Source organism: Aethina tumida, chromosome 1 (assembly GCF_024364675.1).
Source record: "Aethina tumida isolate Nest 87 chromosome 1, icAetTumi1.1, whole genome shotgun sequence".
NCBI lineage: Eukaryota > Metazoa > Arthropoda > Insecta > Coleoptera > Nitidulidae > Aethina > Aethina tumida.
The window spans coordinates 75,912,039-75,924,490 of NC_065435.1; the positions used below are offsets into that span (position 1 = coordinate 75,912,039).

Below are 12,452 nucleotides of genomic sequence, written 5' to 3' on the forward strand. Positions count from 1 at the left end.
GAATAATATGTGACATATCTCAGACGCGCTAATGCAGCCTCATTGTCAACGGGCGTCATAAATTTGCGCTTATTAAGGACCGTAAAAAATCTCCCGGACTGAGAGCTCGGAGAAAAGTACGATAACGGGTCCGTCTTGAAAAAGGAACAACGTGTTTTATATTCAGAGTGGCCGACAATGGTGCCCTTTTTTGCGTGAGCGAAAATATTTAATTTTCGGCCGCGCATTTGAATAAAACTCATTTAGGTCAACCGCCACTGGATGGCGACACCTTTAATGCACTTAAGATAGACAACACACTTTGCATAATTTGCACTGTTATCATTTCCTGCGCAATATTCATAACACGAAATTCGCATAGAAAAGAGGAATATGTTGTTTTGGATGTGAAAGGGGGGATTTTAATTGGGAGCCAGTGGATTTTAATAATAATGCGGCGGCGGAGCATGAATTTTTCAAAGAGGGATTAGCATGTTCGACGTTATTGGCATACAAAATACCGTATTGATTGACGAGCCACTCGATTCAGTTCCTGCATCGTGTCGTCGGCATTCCAACGTGTCCTGGAACAGCTGCTCGAACCGTCGAACCCTCCAAAAACATTCCGGGGGAAAGTTATTCAGTTTTTTCAGCCGTTCTGATTACTCCATTGAGGTGTTTGGAGGGAAAGGAAAGTTTGATTAAGTTTTTTTCGGAAGGTGTAACTTGGAAATTTATACGTAAATGAAACAAAAATGGCAAAGGGATAATAACGAACGTTCTTTTAATACAATTTTCCGTGAATAAATGATGGGAGAAATCTGAGAGATCGCGGATCCGCGTCTCGTAAACTACTCAATATTTCATCTCCGGGCAAATTTCGACGCGTTCAAACAAATACCCCGTGTCATTTTCATCGTATCCTTGTGTGTCAAAAATTTATGTCCGACATTCATAACGGCGGAGAAAAGAGTCACGAATCTTTCATCGGCTAAATTGAATTAGGATGGCGTCGTATAACGGGGAGGGAAATGGTGTATAATGGGGATGGGAACATGTGCTTTTGATGCATGGTTCGGGCCGATATCACACAAACTCGAGTTATCCTAGTCAAATACTCCTCCATTGAGGCTGTAATAGACTCATCCTTCGGGATAACCGCACCAGTCGTAAAAGATAGATGTTAATGCATCTGTGAGACTGTTTCTTACGGGGGGTGTTGTTTGCGTGGTTTAATAAAACAAGATATACGCGAGAGGATGCATAAAAATTGAAACAGAAAATTGAGTCGCTGGAGATCCATAAGTGGATAAAGTTCTCTCTTCGTTCAAAATAATCCGAACGTATGAATACGTTGGGACAGCAGGAAAATAAAAATTCTCGTATCCGGAATTTCGCATACATGAATAGAAAATGTGACACACAAATATTGCACAACAAAGGAACGGTGGGTGATTCGGGGTAATTATGTCAGGGTTGCACGTAGTGCGGCGTGGATTCTATTAAATCGGTTAATAAATCATCGGGGTTCGTCTAGGTGTCGCGGCTAATAAGGTCGCAATTACTGCAGCCGCAGCTGGAACGAACGTGGGGCGAAACTGGCGCAATACAGGGCGAAATACCACGCGCACGATGCAACCAATCATTACTCAAGTGCTTCAGACTCAGTCAGGATATCCATTGACAAAAAAACGCGTGACTGAAACGAAATTTACAAAGTTAGGCCACCGAAACTATCAACTTTAAAAATCACATTATCCGGACTTATTTTCCCACACGAGACAATGTAATTCGATAAAGATGGACGGGACAACATAAGGCGGACGACACAAAGGAACCGAACCGAAAAAATATAAAGTCTAGTTTTGCAGTTCGACAAACCCTGGGGGGATTTCGTTTTCCCGTTCGCTGATTATTTCCCCCTTTTCGCGTGTCTTTGAGCCGCACAAATGAAAACGTCAACGTGTCAAATTGCCGCAATTGAATTTTTGTCAAAAACAGTCGTGTGACTTCCCGCGTTTTTATCAATAAAATCACCTACTTAATGAAACATATTCAGGCTAGAAACATTGACGAGACAATGTCATGAAACTCTGATTATCGTACTGGGAAACGTATCCCCTACGTTTTAACAGTCCGTTTGAAACTATAGTCGACACGAAAACATCTTCTAAGACCACTTACAGAAAACACACATAAAAAAGATGCTCGTTAATCTCTTCGGACGTCTAATATTGACTTGATAGTTTATTTTTTTATGGGCCACATCGAACATAAATCAAATATTTATTGCCGGAATAGGGGGATGAAAAATCGTCGATGATTAATCGTCATGTATTCAATTGATACGTTCGTGTATTTCGATTGACACAAGTTGCGATGCATGGTTAAATCCAAGGGATTTGTTTGATTTTCCTCTTACTTGAACTGACACGCGTTCCCTTCAATTTTTTAATCATCATTCGTAAGTCATCGTTCTGTGTAAACATGTCATCATGGAATGTGGTGATGAATGATCCTGATGTGTAAATTTCAACAATATCATATATTGAACCAAGGGCTGCAATAGTATAATAAAAATGTGGATTAAACTTTTAAAGGAAAAGTTGATAGGTGCAAGTTAGTCTTCGTTTTTGAAATATCCAGTAGTAAGTAATATTTGTATGTATGAGAAATATTTCTATTTTTTTATATAGAGGATACAGAGACGAACATTTTAAACCACTGTAACTGCATCACAATAGTAGTAAATTCAATGTAAAAATACAATTTTTTCCTCTTTTTTTCAATATATTTGATCAACTCTTCGTTAAATAGAGTCATTTAACCGAAATAGTACATTATACTGCTTTTCGCAGATTTTGCATTATAACTAAAATTAAATCTATACATTTTGCGGTTTTCATTTGCAATTTAAAATATCAGTTATGTTCATTGTTCGTACTGAAAAACGACAATAATCATTTAGCATATCCCCTTTGTAATAATTCTCTTATTCATTAAATCATTAAATTTCGGTGAAAATATTCACCTTGTTTATCATTTTCAGTTCCTAAGTTTTATTTACACATATAGTCTAATAGTTTTAATAATTCTTAACAATTTTTACACAATTGTCAACTCTCTTCTTTGTCATCTTTCCACATCAGCTTACAAATTTGACAGTCTTTAAACCAACGTTCTTTAATGTTATGGACATGGAAAAATGATGTCGTATGATATTGAAATATAGTGATACAACACACAAAATGTTCAGTTGTTATTAGACCAAGATTTATACGGAGTTGATCTAACATAACTCTACTTGCTTTGTTAAGTGACGTTTAGAACTTACATCGAAATCTTTACTTACTACGCATATTAAACGTATATAATATTCTGGTTTTGGCATTGGTATAGTAAACAGAATAACAAAGAAAGAGAATTTTGGTAAATCTATCATGCAAATAAATAATTGTTAGATGATATGTAAATATAGACGTCTGTAAAAAACAATTTTTTATAAGATTTAGTTTCAATTGCAGTAGAGAATAAGGAGAATGCGGTAACGTCAACATAAGACACTGTTTAAAAAAAATAGCTGTATTTATTCTATGCGGAATACTAGATGCGTGTTGGTGGACTTAAAATGTTAGTAAAAGGGCCCTCTATACATCAAGTAAAAAGCACTGGTTTTGATATGCTTTTTGTGCTAATGCTTGAAAGTTTAAAAATGTGAAAAGGAAGACGAAAAAATTATACATAATTATTGAACTATCATAATTATGGAGTAATGTAATGATTTGAATTGTTCGTCTATCTTCTCTCTACAATTTAAAAAAATTAAATTAAAATATCATAAAATATACCGTTTCTACAGACCAGTTTGTGCCACCATGTTTTCCAGTTTCCAAAAGTATGAGTTATTGATGATATTTCAAAAATGAATGCTAACATGAAAAACCATTATATTGGATTTCTAGATAAAATTTTACTATAGAAAAGTTTCTTCATATGTGATACATTTTTTCATAGAAGCTACTGTTATTAAATGATTAAATTTTATATAGGATAAAGAGAGTTCAGTCTCGTATTAAACAAAATTTAGGAAATGTTTAGTAATTTATACTCAAACTTTTCAAAGATTAAAATTATTTAAGAATGAAAGAAGAAAAGTTATGACAGAGCATATCTGCATTTACATCTTGAAGGCTATATTCGCTTGCAGCGAGATTATAGGAGTGGAATGGAAAGTATTATAACAGTGTTCGTGTTCAAATGCGACAATAGTAAATAAATGTTTTCAGGTGCATTGTTACAACAAACTCGCATGATTAATTTTTGACAAATTAAGAATACTGCTGTGTTCACATTATGTATTTTGAATCGGGTATTAAAGTATACTTCTGCTTTATAGTTACAGTTATTGTTTAATTCATATAATAGCATCTAATTGTTATCCTACTTCAAATATATTCATAATAAAATAAATTTTACTCATATGTTGATAATTAAGAATTTATGTTCATATCATACGAGTATTACAGTTTTTTACTTCTATAAACAACGAAAATAAAAAGAAGACATGTTTAAACAATAAAATATATGAACTCAAAATTATAAAATACACTGGTATTGAAAGAGAGTAACATTGCACCGCAAGAGATTCTGAATTCTAAGTGTAACTGCAGATCTGTCGCTGACCGTACATGTATATATTAACATATAATTTACTCAATTTAATTCTTTTTTATTGTATGAAAAAATAAATATTCAAAAAAGGCTACATAAATTTTATTAATTATACCCCAAAGGACATAAGTATAACAATTTTTATTTTTGCCAGCTAATGCCTAAAACTTGTATTTTACGTCATTATCATGTGGAAAAACAATTGGTATTGTTTTGTCAATATATGTGTGGTACCAAATTGTTATTTAATATGTCTTTGTACATAAACCGGTCAATACGTAGTAGATCCACATAAAACGCAGAAAATGAATCCCGTATACAGAGTGTCCCTACATTGAGTGCACAAAAATTAATCACGTATTTTTGACTTCAAAATAGGCTAATTCGACAAAATTTATCTACATACCAATATGCTTCTTAAGAGAGATACAGGCCTTCAAAGGTTGGTTACTGAATGTAGTTATCATGATATATTTCGGAGACCAACAAAGATAGAATAACGAAATTTTGTGCAGTTACATAACTTTTTAAGTCTAACAAAACAGGTTTGAAATGATTTAAAAAGTTTATTGCAGAGGTGAAGAGTAGTTTAAAAGTCCCCTAACTCTTTCGTATGTAAGTTTATTTTAACTTTGATATCACAATAAGAAATTTTTGCCTAAAATTGGTCCTCTCGTAGAACTTCGATAGCATGCACCATTTCCAAGCAAAATAATAAATATACTTAATTCAAACACTCTGTATATAAATATTAAAAAATCAATATTGATTTAGAATTTTGTGAGATCAACTGGAGGAACCTTTGAAGGCCTGTATCTCTGTCAGGTAGATAAATTGAGTCGAATTTTTGTGCACTCAATTTAGGATACTCGGTATATCATAAAGGATACTCCTCCATATTTTACGGTTTTACATTTTATTTAGTTTAAAATCTATGAAACATCCAAAATAGGAAGAACTATCTCTGTCATGTTGAACATGGGCTAAAAGATACACGTTTTCACTGTCGTGTGGTCCAATGAATGATCGTTAGCGAAACACGAGACTTCACGGTTTTTTTGTGTGTGGGTGTTCAAAAGCAGCATCCACCAATCTTCTTCTAACATTTCTGTAACTGATATTAGTCAGGTCCATTTCCTACAGATTGGCTTTGAAGTTAGTATCCCGTTGGAATGGATTATTTTTAGCCATGCGAATTATCCTTTCCTTTTTTTATGTTTTTCGTATTTCTCCAGAATTTTTACTTGCTAACTAACATTTTTTTTAATAATGTGGGAAACCACGGATTTATTTAAACGTAAAATTTTGGCAATGTCATTGTTTTTCATTCTCCAAATGCTGAATTACAATTTTTCTCAGAACTAATGATATAGTTTGACCACGACTCATTATTAAAATTTAACTTAAGATATAAGCGATCACCCTTTTATTCGCAAATAGAAAAGAAATACTACTAAATGAAAAGTTACTATAATTTTGTCCAATAAAAAAAAACAAAAAAAAAACGTACAAAGTTTTTTAAGGCCAAAAGAAAATAATAAAACTTTAATTCTTTAAATTAATAATATTATAAGAGATTAATTATTAATTAATTTTTATATTTATATTAATAAATTAATTACTATCTAAAAATAATCTTATATATATATATATATATATATATATATACACCAACATTTGAAACTAAATTCTTACATTCCCCAAACAATTAATTTTGTGAAAATTTCAGTTTCATTTTAAATAAACCCGTTGAAAAATTTAAATCACTAAATCACGATACTGAATTGGGATAAGAGCAAAATTATGAAAAGAAAATATTATTAAAAAATTAAACTAGAAAGAAATATATTCCGAAACAAAAGCTCACAATTTCAGGAAATGTTGGTACTCATAATATACTTCGATGTTGCAAGTTTCAGATCTTTATCTGTTATCGTTTCTGAATAAAAATACTGAAAATCAGTAAAAATTGTTATTCTCAGCACCTTATGAATCGATTGATCTAAATACCGGATATGTTTTCGTGCATGATGGTAACTAACTAGGAAAAAAAGTAAGAGCTATATCTATTCATAAGAACTTTAAAAAACGAAGTTATTTTCTTAATTTAGATTTTTAACAATGTTACGATAACGATAAAAATATGAAACTATTTTTTTTTAAATTAGGAGCTTCGGGAATTTTTTAAAACGGTGCGTCACATTGAAAAAAATGATAAAATACAGAACTTTAAAGTTAAAGGAAAGTTTAAATTCTCTAAAACGTAGTTGTAAACAATGGTATTTTATACTGATTTAATCATTATAGTTAGAAATAAAGTGTATAATAATAATTAGTTCATTATATAAAAAACATTTATTTGAATGAGGAATTCAAAAAAAAAAAAAAATAGTTTCATATTTTTATCGTTATCGTAACATGACTAAAGATATAGCTTTTACTTTTTTTCCTAGAAACTACCATCATGTACTAAAACATATCCGGTATTTAGATCAATCGATTCAATATCAATTTTTACTAATTTTCAGTATTTTTTGATTCATTCAGAAACAGTAACAGATAAAGATCTGAAACTTGCAGCATCGAAGATCTTATGAGCACTAACATTTTCTGAAATTATGAGCCCGATACTTTTCTGGGGCCGATTCTGTATTCTTATCGTCCCATGAGCTTTAAAATATTTATTAAAAAACTATTAAAATCAGTACGCCAATGCGTCCCAATGGATTCGAATGCGAATATTTTCTAAATGGTTGGCGTAATCGATTAACCACAGGAGACCCTTTTTGTAGAGCGTTTAATTTCTTACAAAAATATATGTTGAGCATTTTATTATTATAATAATCTACGAGTTATAAAATTTAGAAGTAAATGTGTTAGAAAAAATTGTAAGACACCTTTTTGTAGAGCGTCCAACCTCCTAAAAATATATACATAGACTGGAAAAAAAAATGGAAAACTGATCTGACTGCATCCATAAAAACTTCTGGTCATTGTCAACCACCACCCCACTTCTTGGACTTCATGTTGGGTAGTGATCATCGCCGGTTAGAGAACCGCTTTAGTTTAACTACTTACGGAACAAAGAACGAAACTAGATAATTGTTTTGGTTCGTAGAAGCCAATTACAATTCCTGATACGAAACATAATTTACCGTTTTAATTAAACCGGGATCGCACCTTTTTCCCGTGCCGAAACATCGTTTAATTGATATGTGATGGCGGCCATAAACGGGGGCCTTTTCGGTCGCACACGCCGCGTCAATAAAAACGGGTTGTCGACGGTGTTTCGGGTCCGAGTTTCGCCGGTGTGAAAATTTAAAACGGCGGATCGTGCGTGTAAACGCATCGTCATGCAAAAATTGCCTTTGTCACGTCCATAACGGCGGGCTGACGCTGATGTAAATTACCTATTATCCACTAAATTGTTTTACGATTTTCGTTAGAGTTGTCTACAGTTATCGGTGGCGTGCAGATACATAATTTGTTCAAACGCATTCCCTGACAATTCCGCAGTGCAATCACGGACTTTTGAAATTTTATACCCGGTATATTTTTATACGTCGCGCAATAAAAGCGCAAATTTGCTCTTTCCTTTCGGTTGAGTGCATCTAGTGCACGGACGTCCGGTTTAAGTGCAGATGCTGTGCGGAAAATGGAACAATTGAGAGAAGCGAGACGATATTGTGTTACGTGTAAAAGTAGCGGCAACTAACCGATAAGTTATGGATTAAAATTTCACGTGCAGTCTAAAGACTAAGCGAAACTCTTCGGTTCGGTATTTGCATAAATTTACATGAATATTGCGTTAGTTACGGAAATCCGGTAGTTATTCATATTTTCTGATCGGCTAGTGGTTAATAAGAGTAATTCATTCTCGTAAACAAACAGGTCAGGAAGAAGTTGTTGATGCTGCGCGTCTGAAACTTAAGAACTAAAGAAAGTTACATTAAACTTTCGACATTCGGTTTAACTTACTGGTTATCCGGAGGAAAGTTTAAGATGTCACTGATTTACAACAGGATTAAGAAAAATTGCTTTGAAATTTCTGTGATTCAAGTTTTAAGTTTTATTTTATTTTAAATTATATTTGTTTATATTATACTAGCTGTACTCGCGACTTCGTCCGATAGGGTGTTGAATACGATCGTTTTCTAGACGGTGATCTCGAGATTCCAAAGATTCTTGAGCCCTTAACACTGAATGACGCGTTCTATCTAATTGTAATCGTTCATTCCTCTCAAAACTACTCTCATTCGACCTAGACATGGATATCCGTAATCTACAATTTGTAAGACGACTTTCCCTATCTTGTTCAGATTCATTTTCACGTCGCAATCTTTGGCTTTTGGCCTTTCTCATGTTTTTAGAGAGATTTGACTCTCTTTTAGGCATAACTAAATATTAGAAAGAAACAACTATCTACGTTACTAACTAAATAAAATAACCTATAAATAATTTATCAATTTCAATGTAAATCTTTTTTTTTTTTGTTTGGGGGACAAAGAGGGGAAAGTTTAAAAACCCCTCTCCGGGCATCGATCCGAAGATCATGGCCATAGTGTTTACCACGTATGATAAATCATACATGGGGGAAAGGAACGTATATTTGCATATACGGGGTATGCTGAACCAGAAGACGTGAGACTGACAAAGATGCCAGCCCCCTGTCAACTGGGTTCGGAAGAACAAGTCCAATCTGAGGAAGATCCGAGATCTTCCTGGGGATGGATTGGACTTGCAGGTGTTGGATCCGTTAGCTCCCCACTACCACTGGCTTGTGGAGCGGTACTGAGCCCCAGGACCACGACAAGGTGGATCCATCCTGGGGCAATGTAAATCTGAATATTGAACACAAATGTACTGAATTTATAATTATTTATAATTATTATTTAAAGGTAAAAAGGAAAGCAGTAAAAATTTAACAAAATATTTTGAATTAAGATAAGATAAGATAAGAGAGGCGCCCGACGTGACGACCCAGTGGTGGCATGCGCGTGGTACTCGACAGTACTTGGACATTGCAACATTTCTTTATTTTTCTAAAATAAAAGAATTTTTCTAAAATAAAAGTAGCCTAAGTTACTCCTTATTACATCAGCTACCTGCCAATAAAAGTCCCGTCAAATCGGTCCAGTCATTTCAGAGATTAGCGGGAACATACAGACAGACAAAGAGACAAAAATTGTAAAAAATGTTATTTTGGTGTATGTACCGTATTTATATTCATATGCATGTAGTAAAAAACGGTTATTTCAATATTACAAACATACACTCCAATTTTATTTATATGTGTAGATTAAAATTATAAATTAATTATAAATGATTATAAATTATAAATTAAATTATAAATTATTATAAAATTTTAAATAAATTATAAATTAAAATATAAATTCTTATAAATTAGAAAATAATCATATTATGTTATAAACCTATTTTATGTAAAAAAATTTGCTCAGAGATTTTTTTTTAATCTATACCGACGCCAGACGGAATAGCGAGGAAAAATTGCCATCAAACCCAAATTTCCACTGCAATCTCGTGGCAGATTAAATATTTGCGCCCGACCAAACAAACCAGACACTCATCGACATCTCGGCGATAAATAAACCGTGCATTTCGTCCGACGTCGATAAATCTGACAGAATTATTTTAATTCTCTCACCCGCACAATAACCTAATTGCCCCGATAAATAATTTTGACCGGGTTGAAACCGAAAGCGCCCGGATAAAAGACGGGATCCATTAGAGGTATCCCGGGGGTATATCAAAAGAAAGTGTGGCGGGACGAATGACGAAATCACCTTTACTTTGCCTAATTGCCGGCTCGTTCCTTTTGTGATCCGGTTCCGTGCCACGCATCCACTTCCGAAATGTCGGATTGATTGTCCAGAACCAAACTTTGTTCGCACTTAATGGCGAAAAAACGAACGAACGGACGGCCCGACTCGAATGTTTTTATGGGTCGTTAACGGAATTAATCATTTTTTAGCAAACAATTTGCATTTAGGGCTGTTCTGCTAACGACAAGGGTGAATCTGTTCGTGTTATTCGAATAAGTTACCCTAAGATGATCAATACCACGTTCATGAAATAATAGAGGACTAATTACACACTGGTTGGACTTGTCTCATGACTAATTTGCGCCATTGTTTTGCGGCTTGCATCTAATGAACATTGACACATGGAAAAACGAAACGAAATCGTCGACATAGGATGAAATTACATTTTAGCTTCAGGTTTTGTGGAAGAGATCCATTTCTTTGACAGGAACTTAATAAACTCCGAGAACACTTGATATATTTTACAGCAGTGGAGAATAGTGGAACTACGGTCTAGCAAATAAGATCGGATGACTGTTGGAACTTCATAAAAACCATTTAATCCGTGGAACACGTATGAGTGTTTAGTTTTGCTCGGGTCAAATATTAAATCTACAGCGAATTTCGGATGGAATGGCAATTTTTCTTTGATGTTCTGCTCGCGGAGTAGATAAGGTGGAATTTGTCTGGGCAAATATTACTTCAAGGATCAACTTTTAGTGTTTAAACTAAGGATCAGCACTTTTTATTTTGAGACACTGTAAAGATATTATAGATGCATTTTTTTTTAAATTACAAACTAATATTGAATTTAAAATAGGTATGTATATATTTGTATTCTCTTTTGAATGCACTAAAAACCATTTAAAATTAAGGGTAGGTGATTTATGTGTGTGGAATTTTCCTTTTCTCTTATAATTAAAACAAGGCTACTATTTAAATTCATTTATTAATTATTCAAAGGGTTCTCTTTATCTTTGATGATAATTAAATAGACTCTCCTGAAATTCAGCTCTCACATTTATAAACCTTGTTTGGTGTGATATTATGTTAAAACAAATGTTTCGTACTTTTTTTTTGCGAGCGTATCTTTCTGATGAAATAGAGTTTCCATGTTAAACTCGTCGAGATTTGCATTGACTATTTCTTGAATCACTGGATTTGATATTGGCCCTATGGTGTGGTTTCCCTCTGGTAGTGCATTTAGATTAATTTATTGAGGAATCTGAATGTAGCTTCCCCGAAATTCATGTGGGTTTACATCAGACCAATATCACACATTCTAACAGTTGGGCTGAAAAGTTCGTATGCTAGCATAGAAAAAATCTTTTTTTTTTTGATATAATTTTATTTTATTATTCAATATAATTGCCTTCGAGGGCGTTCTTTAAGATCGAAACACTTATTCCAGCGATTTTTCAACTTTTTGATCCTGTCCGAAAATTATTGGGTTGTTCGGAAAGTCATTTCGTTTTTTCCCGACTGAGGATTTAATTGTATTTTTATGCACCCAACTTCACACTTAAGCTCTATAATTTTTATATGCATAGAGAGCTCATATAGCAAGGCTTGTATGTGAAATCATATCAAATTCAACAGTTTAGGACCACTTGAAAGGCCTGGAAATAGCCTCGAAGCTCTCACAGAGAAAAAAAAACGAAATTACTTTCCGAACAACCCAATAAAAAAAAAAAATTCCAGGTCTGCAAAATACTCCTCCGCGAGCTGAATTTTTTATTGATGAGCCATCTTTTGAGCTTTGGGAAGTAATAATAGTCTGATGGAGCTAAATTTTTTTTCGCTTCTTGTGAGGCCATTTCGGAGCGATTTCGGACTTCAATTGCTCCAAAAATACGCAGTAATACTCGCTGTTGGTGGTTTTTCTCTTTTCGAGGTAGTCGACGAAGAGTATGCCATGACAATCCCATGAAACTCTCGAAACCAATATTTCACGGTGTAATCTGAAGGAGTATTAGCCCC

General features: G+C 33.7%; 1 protein-coding gene across 1 annotated transcript in view; it reads left to right on the plus strand.

Annotated features, from left to right (window-relative positions):
- The window catches only part of LOC109594640 (monocarboxylate transporter 2-like), a 99,956-nt gene that overhangs the window by 41,735 nt on the left and 45,769 nt on the right, over nucleotides 1-12,452 (plus strand). The gene's annotated exons all lie outside the window — the stretch shown is intronic.